We start from the raw sequence: 22904 nt of genomic DNA, 5'->3' as shown, positions 1-22904 counted from the left end.
GGCGAGGGCCTGCCGGCGCCCCGATTGGACGGGCCCGCCCGCCCGCGCGCCGCACAGCCCACCAACCGGCGGCCGCGGGAGGCGGGGCCAGGGGCGGGGCGCCTACTCGGCCCCCCACGTGCGGGGCGGGAAAGGGAGGCGGGAGAAGCTCTTTGTTCTCGCGCGCGGCTCCGGCGAGAGTCGCCCCGCCCCCTTCCCCCCCTCCGCCTTTGTGTCTTTCGGGAACCCCTTTCTCTCCTCCGTGGGGAGGCGCGCAGCCCTTAACGGCTCCTCCAGCGGCTCCGCCAGAGAGGAGGCGGGGTAAGGGGCTGCGGGGGAGGAGGCGACCCTGACGGGCGAAGAAGAAGAGGCAGCCGCCACGGGGTCCGTCCGTTTCCCGGCGCCGGCGCCGCCTTTCGCTCCCTCGCTGCCATCCCGAGGAAGACGCTCGCGCAGCGGCCGAGAGCCTTTGGGTCCTCGTGGCTTCCGTAAGGGTCTCTGCCCCGAGGAGCTTGCCTTCTCCTGGACTGAGGCGCCTTCCGCTAACTCGCAAGTCAGACCACCCCCACCCCACCCCCAACCCCCAGTTCAGTGGCATTACTCCCGTGGTAAGAAGCGGACATAGGACGGCAGCGCTTTGTGCAACCACCTCTCTCTTCCTCACAAGTAAGCCCAAGTTTTTGAACATGTGTTTTAAGCATTTTACCATTCCTGCATCCATTCAAACCATGTGTAGACATTAAAAAACCTGTCGAAGCTGCACCGCAATATTAGGACAAAGGCGAATGAATGCCTCCAGCGAAGTCTTTCCTCACTGAGCAGGTGACGCGGGCTAAGTTTTTGCAGGAGAGCGGAACATAACAGATCCCAGGAATCCCTCTGCTTTGAGTGACTCCGTAATGGGCCATGGGCACTACTGGTAATAATAGAAGTAATAATAAAGGAAGATACGAGGGTAGCCATCAGAAACAGGGGGAGAAGTGAGTGTCATAACGTCAGTGAGGGCGGTGGAAGTAGCTGCCTATAGTTAGAGTTGAAGCTTCCTGAGATAAGCCAGAGATAAGGGCAGGGCCGTCTTAAGCATGCAAGATCCCTCTGCCCCACCCCACCCCCGTTTCCCAGAGTTGTTGACTTTTTTCTAGGGGTGGAACCCCAAAGTTGTTGACCTTTTTTAGGAAAGGTTTCCCAGAGCTGTCGACCTTTTGATCAATGTGGAAAATGAATCAACCCACAAAAAAAGTCACTAAAAGTCAATGTACTGTATATCAAACATTTTCTCAATTGGAGCCACCATTAGTTTGCTTTCATCTCATTAACACATACTGTATGCTTCAAATACCAGTTAAGAGATTTTGCATACTATTGGTCAGATAACGTTAACCAATAGAATCCACAACAACAAAAATGCTTGCCTCTGGCACATTTCACAGCTTCAACTGCTACAGACTGTCACTGAAAACAATGCATTGGTCAGTCTGAACCATGTCAAGTAAACTATGGAAGTAGCATATCCACAACACAAACTTTCTTTTCAAGTCTAATTCCAAAGTGGGTACAATCTGAGGGAGCCACTATTCCCAGCCTGTGAAAAGTAGTGGAAGTTGGCTATCAGACGTTTTTAAAATGTGATAGTTACAGTACAGTGGTACCTCTACTTACGAATAACTCTACTTATGAATGTTTCTACTTATGAATGGAGCTCCGTCCGCCATCTTGGATGCGGTTTAGATAGGATTTTTTCTACTTACGAATTTTTAGATAGGGTTGCTTCTACTTACAAATTTTTTCTCCCAATGCATTCCTTTTTAAAAAAATACTTTTTATTAAATTTTCCAATTAAAAAAACCCAATTCAATTATTTCAGTTATATCCAATTATACATATACATATCAATTAAGCCAAATATTATGCCAAATCCTAAAAAAAAAAAAATCAGACTCCCCATGCTCCAAAGTCCTGGGATTCTAGAACGCTGTTAACACTGCCATCCTAATCCTAATATCAAAATCTTGCTGTAATTCTCCCAATGCTTTCCTATGGGATTCGACTTACAAATTTTTTCGACTTACAAATGTGCGTTTGGAATGCATTAAATTCGTAAGTAGAGGTACCACTGTACATTCTTGCAGCCCAACGCCAGGTTCTAGGCATTGCAGTGGGTTGGACTAGATGACCCTTGGGTCCCTTCCAACTTTACAATTCTAAGATTTAATAAAAGGTCCTTACAACATAATGCAATTTAGTCCCATATGATTGTGCAATTATAAATAAATGAGTCCCCCCCACCCTGAGAATAATGCACTCAAGTAAACTGGTTTGTGCAGATAGTTTTGGGTGAGATACTTTGGTCATAACAACAGGCTACATCCATCTAAAACGGGGGTCACCAAACTACGGCCCGGGGGCCGGATGCGGCCCAATTGGCCTGCCAATCCGGCCCGCGACGACCCCCGCCGCCCGCTCTTATGGCACGCAGCGCGGCAGCGCTATTCCGGGTCAGGAAAAAAGCGCCGAAAATCCTTTGTGCGCATGCGTATGGGCCTCTCCCGACCCGGAAGAGGTCATTTCTGGTGCACTTCCGGGTCGGGGGAGGCCCATACGCATGCGCACAACGGATTTTCGGCGCTTTTTCCACCCTGGAAGCGCGCCGCCGCGCCAGTAAGCCCCCGTGCGCATGCGCACTCCCCCGCCCGCCGGCCCGCACAGGCGCGCGCTCGACCGTCCTCTGGCCCGCCGCGCGATCGGCGCGGTGGGAACCGGCCCAAACGCCGGTAAGTCTGGGGACCCCTGATCTAAAACCTACTTAGGGCAGACCCTTTGAAATTAATGTTTGGATTTTTAATTAATTTTAGTGAGTCTACTCTGAGTAGGACTCTGAGTAGGTAACCTGTATGTGTGATATATATAGGAGGGAGGGAGAGATATATGTAACTTTTACATAGGAGAAGGGAAAATGAGGCTGACAACAAAATGATGGGATAGCTGCATATTCCTGCATCACAGAGGGTCGGACTGTCACTAGATGACCCGCAAGAGGGTCCCTTCCAACTCTAACATACTATAATTCTGGGGGAAAGGAGCTATAACTCTCTCTCCCACAGTGGGTCTCAGCACTACTGAAAATTCATAAATCGAGGTGTTCGTAAACTGAGGTTCCACTGTACTTATAAAGATGGAAAGTACTCTATTGACAGCTTCTTTTTCTAGTGTAATGTTAATAAACTGATAGTTCATTGCCAAGCATGTCTACTCAGAAGTAAGCCCCACTGTGCTCAACTGAACTTACTCCCTAGTAAGCAGGTGTAAGATTGCAGCCTCGCGTGCTGCTTCTCCTGCATTCTCCCTGTTCCTTCTCCTCACTTTCCCTAAAATGTGAAATCCTTGCATCTAATGGGGGGTGGGGAATCTACTGATAGGGAGCTCATGAAAAATCTGAGCCCCGAGTAGGAGGAATCTGGGCGGGGGAAAGCTCTTTGCAGGCTGCAGCAGCTCCATGCAGTAGCGCTCGCCTGGGCAGAGCAGCCTGCCGCAGCCTGTGAATGGACCTCAGAACTGCCACCCACTGCCCAGAGCCACTGCTGCAGCTGCAGCCACAGCTGCCACCATTCTGCTCAAGCCCCGCCCCACCGCCTGTCGATCAGAGCAGGATTCTCCCAGTCCTTCCCTCACCCTAACCAATTGGATGCTCCGCTGGGCAGCTCCCCCCACTCCTGTTAAATCAGCGCCAGGCTAAGTCCTGCCCTTCACTGCTTTATGTACTTACAGGGCTAGAGTCCTACCACCGCCTCTCTCTCCCCCTCCCCCTCCCAGGTGCCCAGGACAGAGCTGGCTGACCACCTTGCCTTGCTTGCCCCCACCCCGAACTCGAGCAGAGCTGCCCGTAGCAGAACAGCCTGCGGCGCTCTGACGGGCTCTTCCCCAGACTCCAAATCTCGGCATCGGACTCTCGGCCAGGTGCCCCTGAGTGCCCAGCGCCCTGGCTCCCCACGCCAGTAACGCGTATGGTTAAGACGGCCTAAACCTAAAAATAAGAGATGGATAAGGGCAAGGGAGAAGGTTCTGGCGTAAGGGTAACAAGGAGATGTGCCTAGAATTATTCAAGACAGCAGCTATGAGAAAGTGTTGAGGGTACATACAGATGCTGTTGAAGTTGTTTACAGGAACATTTGCTTTGACAACAGATTTGTACACATGCACAATTTTGTACTTAGTGAGGTGCTCATTCAGAAATAACATATTACCAGGCGACATGCCTAGTTTTCTCACTTGCTTCCAGTTGTGGAAGGTGGGGCTTTTTCACAGAACTCAGGCAAATGACATGCAAAGCCTGCCTGAAGCTACCTCCAAGGGTGCTCCTAGCACCTGTTTTCAATGAAAGTTATTCTCCTTCTAAATGGGTATTAGGTAAAGGTAAAGGGACCCCTGACCATTAGGTCCAGTCGTGACCGACTCTGGGGTTGCGCGCTCATCTCGCATTATTGGCCGAGGGAGCCGGCGTATAGCTTCCAGGTCATGTGGCCAGCATGACAAAGCTGCTTCTGGCAAACCAGAGCAGTACATGGAAACGCCGTTTTCCTTCCCGCTGGAGCGGTTCCTATTTATCTACTTGCATTTTGACGTGCTTTCGAACTGCTAGGTATTAGACAGCCATAATTTAGAACAGACTAAATGTTTCCGGTACTTAGGGTTGTTGCTTCTAGGGTTGCCAGACTCAATAGAGGACAGGACTTCTGTGCCTTTAATTGTCCTGCTCTTTAGAGTCTGGAAACCTTAAAGAGAAACCAGCAGACCCTTTGTTTAATTTCCAAGCAAAGGGTCTGCTGGTTTCTCTTTAAGGTTTCCAGACTCAAAAGAGAGCAGGGCAATTAAAGGCACAGAGGTCCTGTCCTCTATTGAGTCTGGCAACCCAAGTTGCTTCACCGCACAAAGTCTTGGAATTTCTTCTGGCAGATTAGCTGTCAGAAGATGGAGATGAGCAAACTTGCTAGATGCTCTGTTCCCACCCCCCTCAAATGGAGTTCAGTATGTTCCATCAGTTGTAAGAGTTTTTAATGCAAAATCTGTTTCCTAACTCCTAAACGCTACGGTTCATTTCCAAAGCTAGAGAGGTTCCAGGCAAAGTTATTTTGATCCCTATTTCAGATCCCAAATTGTGTTCCTGATTCAATTCTGTTTCTGGAAACTGATGAGTCTTCTTTCCATCCAAGCATGGTGGGCTGTTTTGAAACACAGTCGTACCTTGGTTTTCAAACAGTCCGTTAAACTTCCGAAATGTTTGGAAACCAAGACGTGGCTTCCGATTGGCTGCAGGAGCGTCCAGCAGCCAGTCGGAAGCTGTGCCGGACATTCGGCTTCCGAGGCAAAGTTTGCAAACTGGAACACCTACTTCCGGGTTTGCAGTGTGTGAGTTCCAAGTTGTTAATGAACTAAGCTGTTCGAAAACCAAGGTACCACTGTACAGTCATACCTTGATTATCGGACGCCTCGGTACTCATACGTTTTGGCTCCCGAACACTGAAAACCTAGAAGCAAGTTTTGGAACATTTTTTGGAAGCCGAATGTCCAATGCAGCTTCCACTTGAGTGCAGGAAGCTCCTGCAGCCAATTGGAAGCTGTGCCTTGGTTTTTGAACGTTTTGGAAGTCAAACGGACTTTCAGAACTGATTGCGTTCAAGAACCAAGGTACAACTGAACTGGTTAAAGATGTCAGTTTTCGGCCTGGATAAGGGATTTCTGGGACATTTATCCAATGAGGGGCTTATCAGACCTTGGTTGAAAAGTATGGCCCAGAAAGCCTCCTCAACTGGGCTCTCACCATCCTTTTTATCTCATTTGGGTTATGATATAGATAGCCCTTAAATCCTTGAGGCAGAGGCTATGGCAGATATTGCATACAGCGATCTTCATTATCAGTCATATGTAACCTGAGGACCATTTGCATCCAGAATTCAGTATGGGCATGTTTTCTCATTACCCTCCTATCTTACAAATTTGTCAGTACCTTGTTACTGTCATTTACCAAAGCTAGATTAAATGTATTCCCATCTGAAGGCCTAAATGGCAGACTGACTGGTATACCTTACCAGAATAGACTCTGTTTATGTTCCCAGGCTGTTGATTGCATGAAACATTTTTTACCACACTGTGGACTGTATAAACAAGCTATAAAGGTAAAGGACCCCTGACCATTCAGTCCAGTCGCGGACAACTCTGGGGTGGCACGCTCATCTTGCTCTATAGGCTGAGGGAGCCAGCGTTTGTCCGCAGACAGCTTCCGGGTCATGTGGCCAGCATGACTAAGCCACTTCTGGCAAAATCCACTTCATGGAAACGCCATTTACCTTCCTGCCAGAGTGGTACCTATTTATCTACTTGAACTTTGATGTGTTTTTGAACTGCTAGGTTGGCAGGAGCTGGGACCGAGCAACAGGGGAATGGTGAGTGGGTGGCAATGCTTCTATTCTACTTACTGTATGTGTGGGGTTTTGTGTCAGCGTCACTTGTGTGGGTTCTCTTTACTTTTCGCTTGTATTTCTTTGATGGTGAGAGAGGTTGGGGGTGGCCTAGGGTGTGGTTGGTTGTCTTTGATGGGCTGTAGTGAAATTTGTTTTCGTGTGTGAGTGGGGTGTGTGAGTGTTTTTGAATCAGGTTAGCCAGATTGATTCACATGCTGTTGGCGGGGTTTCGTTGTTTTGTTGGGCTGTGTATGTGATGTAATATGCTTCTGTGTTGGGGATTCCCCATCCTCCTTCTGAGGAGGGGCAGTCCAGGTGTTTGGGGCTTGGCTTTTTGTGTGAGAAGATAAATGAATGAATTTTTTTCTGCCATTTGCGAAGTTGGGCAGGGATAATCCAGATTTGGCAGGGGGGTTGGAATAGGTAGGTTAATTTTGGGAGGATGATCATTTTGATCTTGGCTATCTTGTCTGAGAGAGTGAAGTTGGTGTTGTTCCATCTCCTCAGGTCTTTGTTGATTTGTCGCCACAAGGGATTGTAGTTGTGGAGGTATAATTTGTTGAGGTTTCTGGTTATTTGTACCCCTAGGTATGTGAACTTGGTGTGGCAAAGTTTTATCATGGTGATGTTGGAGAATTCTTTTGGGGTATGAGGGTGGGTATTGAAGCACATAGCCTCACACTTTGCAAAATTACCTGTAGGCCTGACACCATTGCAAATGTGTCGAGTTCTCTGATTAGGAAGGTTGCTGTGTTTATGGGGTCTGATGTTGCAATTAGGTCGTCTGCAAAGATTTCTAATTTATAGGTTCTGCTTTTTATTTCCACTCCCTTGATGTCTGTGGCTGCTCGGATTCGGATTGCTAGAGGTTCCAGAGCCAGGGTGAGTAGGAAGGGAGACAGTGGGCATCCTTGTTTTGTGCCTCTTTGGATTGCTATGGTATTAGAGTCATACTGTTAGTCCTACATTTTGCTGAGGCTTGAGAGTAGATTTGTTTGAGGGTTTGTAAGAAGTTGGGACCAAATTGCATGTTAGTTAGTACTGCTAGTACCGGTAGGTTTTTCCATTCTAGGCAATCAAAAGCTTTGAGGATGTCTAGGGACCTAATTGTCAGTGGGAATTTAGTTGTCTTGCTGTGTTCAATCAGATTCAGTAGTTTCCTGATGGGGTCTGTTATATTGCGACCTGGGACGAAGCCAGTCTGGTCTGGGGCTATTAACTTGTATAGAAATTTTTTTAGGCGGTTGGCCAAGATTGATGTGAATATCTTGTAGTCTTGGTTTATTAATGAGATTGGGTGGTATGATTAACTTTTGAAAACTACTTTGCACATGAGCTTGCCTACTTGCATGGAGTGGCTTGCTACACAATTGCTAATATGTGATATTGAGTTGTATGTTTCCTGTACAAACTGGTTTTAATTCAGTGGAGTTTCCGTTGGTCCAGCTCTTTAAGGATTGGACATAGCTTGATCTACCACCCTCTGACTATAACATATGGCTTTTAGATTGACTTCAACTGCTATTTGATTGATGAATTAGTCACAAAATATATATGATATGCTATTAGACCCAATCTACCATTTGGGAAACACTGTTTCATAACTCCTGATTAATGGCTTCTAAAGTCAATCATAAATATATGGAAAGATGGTGCTATAACATTCATTTCAATTATTTCTTGTCCCTCTATCTATCTATCAATCTATCTATATAAATAAAAATGTAAAATGCCAGGTTGTGTGTGCTCAGCTTGCTCCGAAACCGCTTGACCGATTGACTTGAAATTTTGACACAACGTTGACGGTCCAATATGGGACTGTTTGTATAAACTTAGATTATACAAATGTGACACCTCTCACAGGCAAAAACATACTTTTCTGGAAAAACTGGAACAGGAGGGGCTGCAAAACATCGCCCTCTAGCAGCGACTCCACTGGTACTGCAGCTAGAAAAGCTTCCCTCTCCAAAACAGCTCTCCTCAGGTTTGCAGGGAATGGAGGTGGAGGCTCGCCTGGGTTGGGAGTGGGGGCAGGACAGGGTCAGGACGGATCATGGGTCAGGACGGGGTGGGGGGAGTCACAGGGATGAGCCGCAGCAACGCGTGGCTGGGTACAGCTAGTTCTTTATATTTTTTAAGGCAAAGCTGTGTGGTGGCAGCAGTAGCAGCAGTATTACTATTCACATCAATTCAACAAATTAACTTACTATCTTTCTGTCCCTTTTTACAGCAGAACTCTCACAATGAATGTACAGAAAGCAATAAAAGCAATTGACTATATGGTAGATCAATGGTTCCTAAATGGTGGTTCATGAACCCCAGGGGGTCCACGTAACCCACTCAGAGGGACCGTGGCACCAGTCAAATAACAAAAACTACCATAGAGGTATCAAAAAATGTTTAAGTAAGGGGTCCATGACTTGGCTTTTGAAAAACAGGGGGTCTGCAGCTAATTGGGAACCATTGTAGTAGAATATGAAGACGTGAGTAGATACAGACAAATAGATTCATGAGACAAACTGAATTAGAACACATAACTCTCCAAAAGCAAGGACATAGTTTTTAAAAAAATATTTAAGGCTTTCTTGAAAGTCCATAACTAAAGAGACTCAGCAAATGTTAATTGGAAGAGAATTCCACAACTGAGGAATCACTACCAAGAAGGCCCTGTCTCATGCCTAACCAATTTCACAAGTAGGCACACAAGCAGAAGGACCTCCAACACTGTTCTTAGATTATGGGCAGGGTCATGCAGGTGCAGGCAGTCCTTTAAGGAACCAATCCCCATACACAGTCTTAAAGGTTAATACAAGCACTTTGAATTTAGTTCAGAAAGACACTGGTAGCCAGGGCAATTGGCACAGAAGTGAGATCAAATGTTTAGGCCTTCGGGTCCCTATTTGGATTCAGGGGGCTGCATTTTGCACTAATTGACATTTGCAGGCCATCTATAGCCCCCACATTCAGTGCATTCTGGGGGGCCCACACACATAAGTGAAATCACATAAAGTGGGGGGCACCTTCTAGACACCCTTTAAACACCCTCTCTGCCACTCTCTCTTCAATCTAATACAGTACTGTATCCAAAATATCTACAGCTATAATTGAAGCTCTGGGGCCGGTAGGAAGCTGGAGGATAAATGGGAAAGTGGCTGCTGTGCTGCCCCACACACCAGCTGTTAGGCAGGGAGGCTGAGCAGCGTAAACAACGCCCTGTTGTCCCTTCAGGGCTTCCTCTGCCCTCACTGACGTCCTCTTTGTGCTCTGCGGAGGGTCTCCTTGCAAGCCACGAGGACTCTCCAGCTGTCTCCTGGCATTTCTGGGTTTGAATTTTATAATTCCCCAGTGCCACGCATATCCACGGTCGCGCAGGAGTTGATCGTATGGAATTCGGGGAGGATGCCAGTAATCCAGTTTGGAAACAATAGAGCCAATAAGTGTCACCTGTATCATTCTTGTAGGATTTTAACCTTTTGAACGACATCTGTTCATAATGAACAAATACCATGAGAACAATGCCAGTTATTTCTAGATTACAGGTGCCCCCTCCACCCAATTTGACACAGATGCCATAAGCAGCATAGCCAGTGGGGATTAGTATAAAATCAAGTCTTGTTCCTGACTACCGCTCTTGTGTTTGACTGTTGGTGCATCAACAGACAAGAAGCAAAATCCTCCCACAGTGAAAGCTATATATACTGTAGTGCACACTAGAGTAGCAGCCCTAGTAGAACTAGATTTTCCTGAACTTGACCCTGGAGGAAGATTTGTTCATTTGCACAGGCAGTGGCGAGTGCTCTCCCTGAGTGGCTCTCCTGCTCAAGTCATGCAGTTCTTGTACATAGCATAACACAACCCTTTTGATAGTTTACTCTGAATTAAGTCCCACTCAGTAGAATTCAGTCCCAAGTAAGCATGCATCAGATTACAATTTAAGTATCGCTAGAGCAGATATGTGTTCCACAATGAAAAGGAATAGTTCAAACCTACTCAACTAATTATGCATAAGCAAACAAATTATACTCTGAGTCACACTGGTGTGTACTCAGAAGACTGGGAGAGGCAGTTGTTGATCTCTCAAAACAGATCTCATGCTACGAGCAAAATTCACCATGTGCTGTGTGTGTCAGGCAGTGCCTAAGCATCACTTAAAACCCACTTAATTTAGAAAAAAATAACTCCATGATTTTTCAGTTATTTATTTTTCATAGCTCAGTGTTTGGAAACAAGGGCTTACTCCTGACTCTTTGCACATTTCTAACTCTATTGATTTGTCTGGCATTACTCCCAGTTTCTCTTGAGAGCTCAGAATCAAACCCAGCAAGTACAGATGAATTCAATGGAGTGAATTAATCAGGGGCTAATTATGTAAATAAGCTACTGTGCTATTATGTGTTTCTGTGATCATTTTTATGCATCAGTGAATGACTGTGTGGCTTATTCAACATACCATACACTTGTGTGGTCCTCCCATCCTTTTCAGAGAATGAGGAACAAATTATTACCCCATATATTTGTATCCAGCCCTTTCTCTAAAACTCAGAACAATTAAACAACTTTCTCTAAAACTCAGAATACATTGTTTTTATTCCATGTTGTTATCACACTAACGCAGCAAGGTACATTGTATTACTGAGCAGATATTTTAATTCTGACCTCCATGGTACAATCCCAACATCTGAGCCACTCCACCACTGACGAAGTATTTACACTACTCCTGAAATATGTAAAATTATCACCAAATTTACAATTCTAAGACTATTTACTTAGGTTTCAGTCTCATTCAAATCAAAGTGACATTTCTCAGTAAAAGTATGTCAAACAGAGAAGCAGAACTGGCACTACTTTAAGACAACAGTGAACACAATTGACTATGATACTTGGGGCCCTGCTTCATTCATTTAGCTATACAATTTTGAAACTACAAAAGAGAGAATCTACTATCCGTCATAGCAGATACAGTGGTACCTCTGGTTAATTCGTTCCGGAGTTCCGTTCTTAACCTGAAACTGTTCTTAACCTGAAGCACCACTTTAGCTAATGGGGGTTCCTGCTGACGCCGTGCCACCGCTGCACAATTTCTGTTCTCATCCTGAAGCAAAGTTCTTAACCCGAGGTACTATTTCTGGGTTAGCGGAGTTTGTAACCTGAAGCGTTTGCAACCTGAAGCGTTTGTAATCTGAGGTACCACTGAAGCTCAAACTGCACAAAGAAACCAGAAGTAACCCCCACAGGTGGGAAACAATAGTTTTTTTGGGGGTACATGGTGAGAAATGATTCTTTGCCCCCCACCCCACCCCTTGTCAATTCTGTGCTCTCACGGAACTTCCACTTCACAGAACTTCATCACAAGCTGCATTGGGTTGTGCTCCTATCATGTCTACTTTGATCCTCCAAGATGTTATGGTACTCCAACTATGATCAGCCCCATAGAATCATAGAGTTGGAAGAGACCACAAGGGCCATCCAGTCCAACCCCCTGCTAAGCAGGAAACACCATCAAAGCATTCTTGACATATGGCTGTCAAGCCTCTGCTTAAAGACCTCCAAAGAAGGAGACTCCACCACACTCCTTGGCAGCAAATTCCACTGTCGAACAGCTCTTACTATCAGGAAGTTCTTCCTAATGTTTAGGTGGAATCTTCTTTCTTGTAGTTTGAATCCATTGCTCTGTGTCCGCTTCTCTGGAGCAGCAGAAAACAACCTTTCTCCCTCTTCTGTATGACATCCTTTATATATTTGAACATGGCTATCATATCTCCCCTTAACCTTCTCTTCTCCAGGCTAAACATACCCAGCTCCCTAAGCCGTTCCTCATAAGGCATTGTTTCCAGGCCTTTGACCATTTTGGTTGCCCTCCTCTGGACACGTTCCAGCTTGTCAATATTCTTCTTGAACTGTGGTGCCCAGAACTGGACACAGTATTCCAGGTGAGGTCTGACCAGAGCGGAATACAGTGGTACTATTACTTCCCTTGATCTAGATGCTATACTCCTATTGATGCAGCACGGAATTGCATTGGCTTTTTTAGCTGCTGCATCACACTGTTGACTCATGTCAAGTTTGTGGCCTACCAAGACTTCTAGATCCTTTTCACATGTACTGTTCTCAAGCCAGGTGTCACCCATCCTGTATTTGTGCCTTTTATTTTATTTTTTGCCCAAGTGTAGTACTTTACATTTCTCCTTGTTAAAATTCATCTTGTTTGCTTTGGCCCAGTTGTTTAATCTGTTAAGGTCATTCTGAAGTGTGATCCTATCCTCTGGGGTATTAGCCACCCATCCCAATTTGGTGTCATCTGCAAACTTGCTCAGGATGCCCTCAAGCCCATCATCCAAGTCATTGATGAAGATGTTGAATAGGACTCGGCCCAAGACAGAACCCTGTGGCACCCCACTAGTCACTTCTCTCCAGGATGAGGAGGAGCCATTGATGAGCACCCTTTGGGTTTGGTCAGTCAGCCAGTTACAAATCCACTGAATGGTAGCATTGTCTAACCCGCATTTTACCAGCTTCTTTACAAGAATATCATGGGGCACCTTGTCAAAGGCCTTGCTGAAATCAAGATAGGCTATATCCACAGCGTTCCCTTCATCTACCAAGCTTGTAATTCTGTCAAAAAATGAGATCAGATTAGTCTGACATGACTTATTTTTCAGAAACCCATGCTGACTTTTAGTGATCACAGCGTTCCTTTCTAGGTGCTCACAGACCGTTTGCTTAATGATCTGCTCTAGAATATTTCCTGGTATTGAAGTCAGGCTGACTGTGCGGTAATTGTTTGGGTCCTCTCTTTCCCCCTTTTTGAAAATAGGGACAACAATTGCCCTCCTCCAGTCTGCTGGGACTTCGCCTGTTCTCCAGGAATTCTCAAAGATTATTGCCAGTGGTTCTGAAATCACCTCTGCCAGTTCTTTTAATACTCTTGGATGTAGTTCATCTGGCCCTGGAGACTTGAATACATCTAAACTAGCCAAGTATTCTTGTACTACCTCCTTACTTGTTCAGGGCTGTGTTTCCACTTCTGAATCATCTGCTCCATATTCTTCAGGTCGGGCATTGTTTTCTTTTTTTGGAGAAGACTGAGGCAAAGAAGGCATTGAGGAGTTCTGCCCTTTCTCTGTCCCCTCTTCGCATTTCACCATCTTCTCTAAGTGACCCCACTGTTTCCTTGTTCTTCCTTTTGCTACGGACATACCCATAAAAGCCCTTTTTGTTGCTTTTAACCTCTCTAGCAAGCCTAAGTTCATTCTGTGCTTTAGCTTCTCTGACTTTGTCTTTACACGTGCTGGCTATTTGTTTGAATTCCTCTCTGGTGGTTTCCCCCCTTTTCCATTTTTTGTACATATCCCTTTTAAATCTTAACTCAGTTAAAAGTTCTTTAGCTAGCCACCCTGGCTTCTTTAGGCACCTTCCATGTTTCCGTCTCATTGGTATTGCCTGAAGTTGTGCTTTTAATACCTCTCTTTTAACAAACTCCCAACCATCATGAACGCCCTTCTCTTTTAGTATTTCTGTCCATGGGATTTCACACAGCGTTTCCCTAAGTTTTCTGAAGTCGGCTTTCTTAAAGTCTAGGATTTGAGTCTTAGTATGCTTGGTTGCTCCTTTCTGCTGAATAATAAACTCCAGAAGAGCATGATCACTCCCACCTAATGATCCTGCCACTTCTACCCCACTAACCAGGTCATCACTATTGGTTAGGATCAGCTCTAAAATGGCTGATCCTCTTGTTGCTTCTCCCACTTTCTGGACAATGAAGTTGTCTGCAAGGCCAGTGAGGAATCTGTTTGACCTTATGCTCTTGGCTGAGTTTGACATCCAACAAATATCAGGATAGTTGAAATCCCCATTACTACTATCTCACTTCCTTTTGAATGCTTGGTCATCTGTTCCAGGAAGGCTTCATCTGTGTCCTCAGTTTGGCTTGGGGACCTATAGTAAACTCCCACAATGAGATCACTGTTATTTTTCTCTCCCTTAATTTTGACCCAGATACTCTCAATATGGCTTTGAAGTTTTAAATCCTGGATCTCTTCACAGGTATACACATCCCTGACGTATAGCGCCACTCCTCCTCCTTTCCTGTTTGGTCTGTTTCTCTGAAATAGATTGTATCCCTTTATTACTACATTCCAATCATGAGACTCATCCCACCAGGTTTCAGTGATGCCTATTATGTCATATTTAGTTTGCTGTACCAAGAGCTCAAGTTCATCTTGTTTATTTCCCATGCTCTGTGCATTAGTACAGTGGAACCTTGGTTTATGAACACCTAGGTTTACAAATTTTCGGTTTACGAACGCCACGGAACCATCTGGAACAGATTAATTCACTTTCCATTACTTTCAATGGGAAAGTTTGCTTCAGTTTATGAACGCTTCAGTTTAAAGAGAAACCAGAAGACCCTTTGTTTAATTTCCAAGCAAAGGGTCTGCTGGTTTCTCTTTAAGGTTTCCAGACTCAAAAGAGAGCAGGGCAATTAAAGACACAGAAGTCCTGTCCTCTATTGAGTCTGGCAACCCTAGGCACAGCGTCCTTAAGCAGTCTACAATTGCTTCTCCAAAACAAATTGTTACATAATGGGTGATGATATGAACTTCCAGAGGTGACCTTTTTATGGGTCTGTTTACTTGTAATGAGAGAGCACTGGAAACTTTTGGCTTTTTGAGATCTGTTTGCTTACAAGCTGACTCCTAAAGTAGGCTGCCGTTCATTATAAAATCCTCAGACTGAAGGCTGCTTCTGGCTCAGCTCACTCCAGCTAAAAGCTCTCAGCTCTCCAAATGTCGCATCCACATTTCTGTTTACCCTGCTGCTTTACCCTGGGAAAACCTGTGGTTTAGCACTAAATCAGAACAAACAGCAATCAGGGTTTCCACAGGCTGCTGTTTCTTCCAATTTATAACTGAAGAGGGGGATTTCTGGGGGAAAGCGGCAAGGCAAAGGCAAAATTGCTCCGAATATTGCTTTCTAGGCATGGGACAAGCAGGGGTTTGGATCAGTGCTAAGTGATGGGTTCTCTGCTCCTATGCAAACTTGCCTCAAGCTGTCTCCATCTCCCTCCCTTAGACTCTGAGGAGTGAGATTTCCACTAAGTTCCTTTTGTCTATCATTAGGGTGGCAAAGGGATAGACTCCGTGCCGGATTTACGTATAAGCTAAACAAGCCATACCTTAGGGCTCGAGTGCCACCCCCCAAATTAATTGTATTTCAGTTCAACAATTACTTTGATAAAATACATATTTTGTTATGTGCAAATGGCATTGGCAACGTTTTCCGGTGGCTCGTGGGCCGGATAAATGGCCTCCGTGGGCCACATCTGGCCCATGGGCCGGAGGTTGCCGAAGCCCGCCATATAGCATATATTCAACACAAAAACAGCAACCATTTGTTGTTGACAAAGGACATATACCGTGTGTGAGGGACAAGGGATACAGGGAAGTCCCTCCCATCTTAAGTTCCAGCCCGTCCCCAAGTGCTGGGGAGAGCAGGGAGAGCTCTGCCTCCAGCGGAGAATCAGGAAGTGGTGTCCGAGGCTCAGGCAAGGTTGCGGAGCCCATGACCCAGGTGGGAAAGGAAGGGGGGAGCCCGGGGGGAAGGCCAATTCCCCCAACTCCGGAATTGCGCCGAAAACGTAGGGGGAAGAGGCTGGGTCTCGCAAAGCTTCTTTGCTGGAAGAAAACGCGCCAATCTCCATTCCCCATCCTACATAGCTGGGGATGGGGTGGTCTCTGAGCATGCACAAAGTGCCTCCCTCACCGCTGCCTTTGCTCTTTTTTCCTTGTCTCTTTTTAAAAGAAGTTGCTCCCCAGGGTGGGTCCATAATAAAAATCGTAATAAAAAATTAAGACATCCCCTGAAAATAAGACACCTTGTGTTTTTTTGAGGAAAAAAGTTATAAGACGGTGTCTTAAAAAAGGGGAAACACGGTATGGAGCCCCATTAACTTCAGTAGCTTAGGGCCTCATCAAACCTAAATCCGGCCCTGGATAGACTCAATTACAACTCAGTAAGCAACACAGCCAAACCAAAAACCATAGCTATTTCTTGACACCTCACCGTAAGCATGTATATAGATCGCTCTGAGCACTGTAAATAATCAGCACTTAATAAAAGTCTTAAAGGACTATGCTGCGAGGAGTCGTTACTCTAGAGTAGCCACATCAGCACCTCTGACACCGTGTTTCCCCCCTTTTAATACGTAGCCATAAAGTAAGCCATGGCAGCATGTTTTAGGAGTTGCTATATCTAAGACACCCCCCGAAAATAAGACATACCTCTTATACCGTGTACAGCGAGACCGCCGAGCGCCCCAGCTAGCCAGCGGGACCCAGCCAGCCAGCGGGGCCTGGAACCAGCTGCTGCAGCGGCAAGCCACCTGCCAGAACAGGCGGCTGCAGAGTGGAGCGCTCCGCAGCGCTGAGCACTCAGAGCGCCCGGCAGGGCCGGGCGGAGCGCCCAGCCACCCGCCTGGCCTCTTCCTGGCCCAGCCGAGGAGGCCTGCCGCCGAGCGCTCGGAACGTCCAGCAGCACCGGGCGGAGTGCCCTGCCAGGGTGACGGGCGGCGGTGGGAGCCCTGCTGGCCCCTTCCGCGCCGCCGGAACGTTGTGGGCCGCATGGCCCAAGGCAGAGCGGTGGCGGGAGCCCCGCTGGCCCTGCCAGGGTGACGGGCGGCGGCGGGAGCCCTGCTGGCCCCTTCCGCGCCGCCGGAACGTTGTGGGCCGCATGGCCCAAGGCAGAGTGGTGGCGGCGGGAGGCGCCGGGGCACGGATGGCGGCGGAAGCGCTGCTGGCCCCTTCCGCCCCGCCGGAGCGGCGTGGGCTGCATGGCCCGCCGCCAGAATTTTGTGGGCAGGGAAGCGGGAGGCAGGCAGGCGGGCTGGGTGATGGGCCCGTGGCTGCGCTCGGCGGGGCCGGTAGTGAGCTCAACGCTGGCCTGTGCCGGCCTGCTCCAGGGGCTCCGGCTCAGTCCGTTGCCGGCGCACGGCGCCTCGTCGTGGCCGGGATCTGGGTCATGGTTAGGTGAGTGCCCTCCCCTCCCATAGCGGCGCCCGGGACGAGGCTGCCTCTGAGCATGCACAGAGAGACACCCCCTTCACATCCCCCCCGTCAGTCCAGTGCCGGGGAAAAGGCGTCTTGGAAAGCCGGGGTGGGTTCATAGCTGGGGATGGGGTGGTCTCTGAGCATGCACAAAGTGCCTCCCTCACCGCTGCCTTTGCTCTTTTTTCCTTGTCTCTTTTTAAAAGAAGTTGCTCCCCAGGGTGGGTCCATAATAAAAATCGTAATAAAAAATTAAGACATCCCCTGAAAATAAGACACCTTGTGTTTTTTTGAGGAAAAAAGTTATAAGACGGTGTCTTAAAAAAGGGGAAACACGGTATGGAGCCCCATTAACTTCAGTAGCTTAGGGCCTCATCAAACCTAAATCCGGCCCTGGATAGACTCAATTACAACTCAGTAAGCAACACAGCCAAACCAAAAACCATAGCTATTTCTTGCAGGCATTCCTTCCACAGGATAACTTGATCTCAGCTTGAAATAATTTGGATGAATTCTGTTCATCTTTACATGGGGGGGTGTTACAAAATTGGGGGCCACCCCCACTTTCTGCCGAGTGATAGGAAAATCCCAGGGGATTCCAGGCATTTACATTTATGCCTTTCACATTTATGCATTTCACATTTATGCATTCACATTTATGCCTTTGGAGAATTGAGACACAATAGAACATAGCAATATATTTACAGTGAACGCTCGGGTTGCGAACGTGAGCCATGCAGGAGGCATGTTCACAACCCACAGCATTTGCAACCCGCATCTGTGCGTCTTTGCATGCGCAGGTAATGATTTGGTGCTTCTGCGCATGCGCAAAGTGCGATTTAGTGTATGTGTGCATGTGCGCGTGCTGAAACCCGGAAGTAACCTGTTCGGTACTTCTGGGTTTGGCGCGGAGCGCAACCCCCCAAGATGCAACCTGAAGCAGCTGTAACCCGAGGTATGACTGTATAAGACTTATATTTATAAGGCTCATAAGGAATTTTGAACTTTGCCTTTTTTGTTTTTTTTAAAAAAACAAGTCCTTAACCCTTGTTTGCCTCCTTCCACCAGTTCTCTTCCTCCCTCTAGTTCAGGCACCCCCAAACTGCGGCCCTCCAGATGTTTTGGCCTACAACTCCCATGATCCCTAGCTAACAGGACCAGTGGTCAGGGATTATGGGGATTGTAGTCCAAAACATCTGGAAGGCTGAAGTTTGGGGATGCCTACTCTAGTTCTTAAGGAACTCAGAGAAAAACTTTGGGTTCCTGGATTTTGCATCTGTGGACAAAAAGAATGAAGTTATGCCTCTTTCATTTACCCTTAATAGCAGGCACCCCCAAACTTCGTCCCTCCAGATGTTTTGGACTACAATTCCCATCTTCCCCGACCACTAGTCCTGTTAGCTAGGGATCATGGGAGTTGTAGGCCAAAACATCTGGAGGGTCGCAGTTTGGGGATGCCTGCTTAATAGCTTATTATCATCATCATCATCACCAAGTGGAGTTGTTCGTTGGAGCTTCTGGAATACAAGAATATCATGGGGGATTTTGTCAAAAGCCTTACTGAAATCAAGATACACTAAAGCCACAGCATCCCCCCTATTAACCAAGTTTGCAACTCTTATTTTTTTTTAAAAAAAGCAATGAGATTCCTCTGCCAGGGCTGGTTTTTGAGAAACCCATGCTGAGTCTTAGTAATCAAAGTAACCACATCACCCTTTTCTAAGTGCACATGGACAAACCATTTAATTATCTGTTCAAGGATCTTTCCTGGTATCAATGTCAAGCTCACCAGCCAGCCAGCCTTTAGCCAGCCTGCCCAAGATGAATATTTCTTCTCCCCCTTTCTTCTTCCCATTGCAAAACAAAAACAAAAACCTCTCTCTTTTCCTGTCACTTCAAGCAAACAACCCATCAGCTTGGCAACATCTGTCTCCTTAGGCCAAAGAATTTATCTCAGATGGCCCATTAATCCCTTCTGTCCTGTTAACAGTTTTGCTCTTTGCTAGGCCAGCCAGGCTGCTGTGCGTAAGTCAGCCCAGGGGGATTCCTTGTCTGGCACAGTTCTGCAACTTCTACTTTCATCTATATCCTAATTAATCAAAATCCTACCATTTATTAATTTCTAAGGTTTAGGGTGGTCCCCCCAAATCTATAACAATATATATTATTTTATGCCTATACAATTATTTCCATCATCTTTCCTAAAAAGGTGACATATAACATTTTAAGACTGCAAAACACATAACCTACAAAATACAAAGCACCAGTAAACACTTCTTCAGCCACAGTAGAACAGTACTGAGCAGCACCAGGCCACATCCTAAAAAGTTCTAAATACATACATGAGATCTTGCCATAAGCAGGGGACTGAAGGACATTTACTGCTATACCATTTTATGAGCTCAGTTCTTAATGGCATACTGATCAGCAAATCAGTGATGTAACTACAAATGAGGTCAATGATGATAAGGCAGAAATATTGCCACCTGACAGCTGTTGCTGTCTTATATAGTAATGGCCCACTTTCTAGAGACAGAACAGCAATCTAGCTGTAAAGCAAGTATGTTTTGCTCATAGAATCTACAAGCTGGAAGTTATCTTAATAACCATACTTAGCATGCAAAGACATGTATATAGATCTTTAGAATTTTTAAAGCACTCCACACATTAAGTACCGGTAATCCTTGCAGCTCCCCTGTTATCTGAGCTGGTTTTATTTTCAAATTGCAAGGGATGGGGGAAAAATATATGCCAATAGCTTCTACTTTTGAAAATCATCCTCAGTACTTTGGATACTAAATGGATCTATGTAAAGAAAGATCATTCCAAGTGCATTGTAATCTTTGGATTATCACAGAGACCTGATTATACAATTCTCGCGTTTCTTGAAGCACACAAGGACCTGTGCACACTGTTAAGAGACCTAGGATAAGGGATATGTTTGGAGGTAGCAGCAGTTTTCCTCAGTCAATCTTATACACAACGGCCTTCACTTTCAGTTCTGCTATTTTGTATTGCTTCTCTTGAGTCACATTTAAATGTAGACGAAAGGGAGTATCATCTACATAACTACTTTCACATTGTGGTGCAACTGGAGTTTCCAGTTTTAACAGATGCCACCCATCTGAACTACGAAAGTGAGTGATACAATACATGAGTAATATCTATAGACCATAAGTATGTCCTGAAAGCGACATAATTTGGAAACTGTTAGCAAAATCAACTATTCTGAAGTCATTTCCACCCAATGGTTCCCACTCAAGCAGTTGGTTACTGTACTTGTAACCAAGGTTCAAAGGTTGTTAGGTAGGAGATTGTCTAGGATTATTCTATTTCAAATTAATATATAGGTTTAAGATTTGTGTCAAATCCCATGTGATAGCATTCTATCTAATTCATGAAAAGTATCAGATATACGGAATGTGGTCCACAAGTCGGACATGTAAGACTTATCTTCTTACATTTATATCCCTCCTTTCTTCCAGGTGGTTCCCAGGTGGTCTCTTATCCAGGCACTGGCAAGAGACCCAGACCAGCTGAGCTTCAGCAAAATGGTGGTGGCATTTAGTCTTCACAAGATACTCAAGGACATCTGATCATAGATCCATGTGGTCATTCCAACTTTACACAAATGGAAGACTTCAGTGATCACTTGAGAGAGGCTCATACTTGCATACTTGCATTGTAAGCTAAAACTACACTATCACATGCCAACATGGGCATAGCCAAATTTTTAGTTGGGGGGAGGCATTTGTTAGGGGGGCAGAACCTCGGTTTGCTGTGTTTTTATTGAATTTTATTTATTTAGGAACAACACCTGCCCCTCCCTGCCCCCCCTTGACTACGTCCATGCATGCCAACGTATGCAACAAACACCAGCAACCACTTCTCTGCCAAACAGCCTTGAGAGGGGGTTATTGTAGTGCAGAAATGATGGTAGGGAGTGGTTTCTTTTGCAAAAATTCTCTAGAAACTTGTGAAAGGAGAGTTGTAGAGAAAAAGAGGTTATTAAGGAGAAGCTTAAATCCCCTGCCTGGTTACTAGAAAAGCTAACCAACAGACTAAAATTGACATGGGGACAAATAGAAGAAGATGCCTTCACTCCGATATGGCTCCCCTTTATTACATACACAGCCCAACCAGTCAAGGACAAAAACCCACTGACAGCATGTGAAGCAATACGGCTCACTTGAGCCAACAACCCCCTCCCCACACAAACAAATCTCACTGCAGCCAACTAAAGACAACCAACCATGCCCCCCGTCTCACTACCAAGGAAATATACAGTAATAATCGAATAGAAAGAGAACCTACCCAAGTGACACTGAATTGTAGGACTGATTTCATTGCTTTTCGTTTACTGAATTGTAATCTCCCGTAGTCTATTTTATCGAACACTGCTTCAGTGACTTTTTGTTGCGAAGGGGTTTATAAATCTGCAAATGCACCTTTACATGGGCTTAGAGTCCTCTATGTCCATATGCTTGCCCAAGTACCAAACTCCAGAACGCTGCTTTAAAGAAACAAAATCCAATTTCTTCCTATGTCACACACTGGCCTTTAGAATGCCACTATTGTCCACCTTCCAATACGAGGACTTTTGTGCCCCTGTGATGCATCTTCACAGAAAGGAACAGTTCTTAAATCTCCATACCGCCATGGCATGGCACCAATCAAAATCCTCCACTAGGAAATGTCCAGAACCACAGAAGCCCTAATGAGGTGAAGCTGGTCATCCTTGGGACATCTTGACAGTGAGAACAGAAAGGCCTTTGAAAGTGGTCTAAACCACTGAGCCTAGGGCTTGCCAATCGGAAGGTCAGCAGTTCGAATCCCTGCAACGGGGTGAGCTCCTGTTGCTTGGTCCCAGCTCCTGCCCTAGCAGTTTGAAAGCACGTCAAAGTGCAAGTAGATAAATAGGTACTGCTACAGCGGAAAGGTAAACGGCGTTTCCGTGCGCTGCTCTGGTTCGCCAGAAGCGGCTTTCTCATGCTGGCCACATGACCTGGAAGCTATCTGCGGACAAACGCTGGCTCCTTCAGCCTATAGAGCAAGATGAGCATGCAACCCCAGAGTTGTCTGCAACTGGACTGAATGTTCAGGGGTCCCTGTCCCTTTACCTTTACCTTTAATGTGTAGAACAGATCTAAAGGGACATTTCAAATAGGTGAAAGTCACGTGGTACGTTAAAATTGGTACCGTATTTATACTTGTAGAATACCACACACTGTTGCAAGATCAACACAGTGGGTAACACAATAGGCGCTTGGGGCACCATCGCTCTTTTAACCCCTGTGAATAACAAGCCAGATTAGCTACACAGCTTGAGTTTTCCTTGTACAGTACTGCCATCTGCTGCATTTTGACAACACAAACCTTTTGGTATTATGACAAGCAACAGTCGAGAACCTACCTCCCTAACGCACAT

General features: G+C 46.0%; 1 long non-coding RNA gene across 1 annotated transcript; it reads left to right on the top strand.

Moving 5' to 3' along the window:
- Positions 1–116: 116 nt before the first annotated feature.
- On the top strand, positions 117–21929 carry LOC148684181 (uncharacterized). The gene is made up of 2 exons (XR_015946390.1): positions 117–645; positions 20962–21929. It is a non-coding gene; the product is annotated as an uncharacterized LOC148684181 (long non-coding RNA).
- Positions 21930–22904: the final 975 nt, after the last annotated feature.

This window comes from Zootoca vivipara, chromosome 11 (assembly GCF_965207765.1).
Source record: "Zootoca vivipara chromosome 11, rZooViv2.hap1.1, whole genome shotgun sequence".
Taxonomy (NCBI): Eukaryota; Metazoa; Chordata; class Lepidosauria; order Squamata; family Lacertidae; genus Zootoca; species Zootoca vivipara.
The sequence above is the reverse complement of the archived record's forward strand: the minus strand, read 5'-3'. Positions and strand labels throughout refer to the sequence as shown.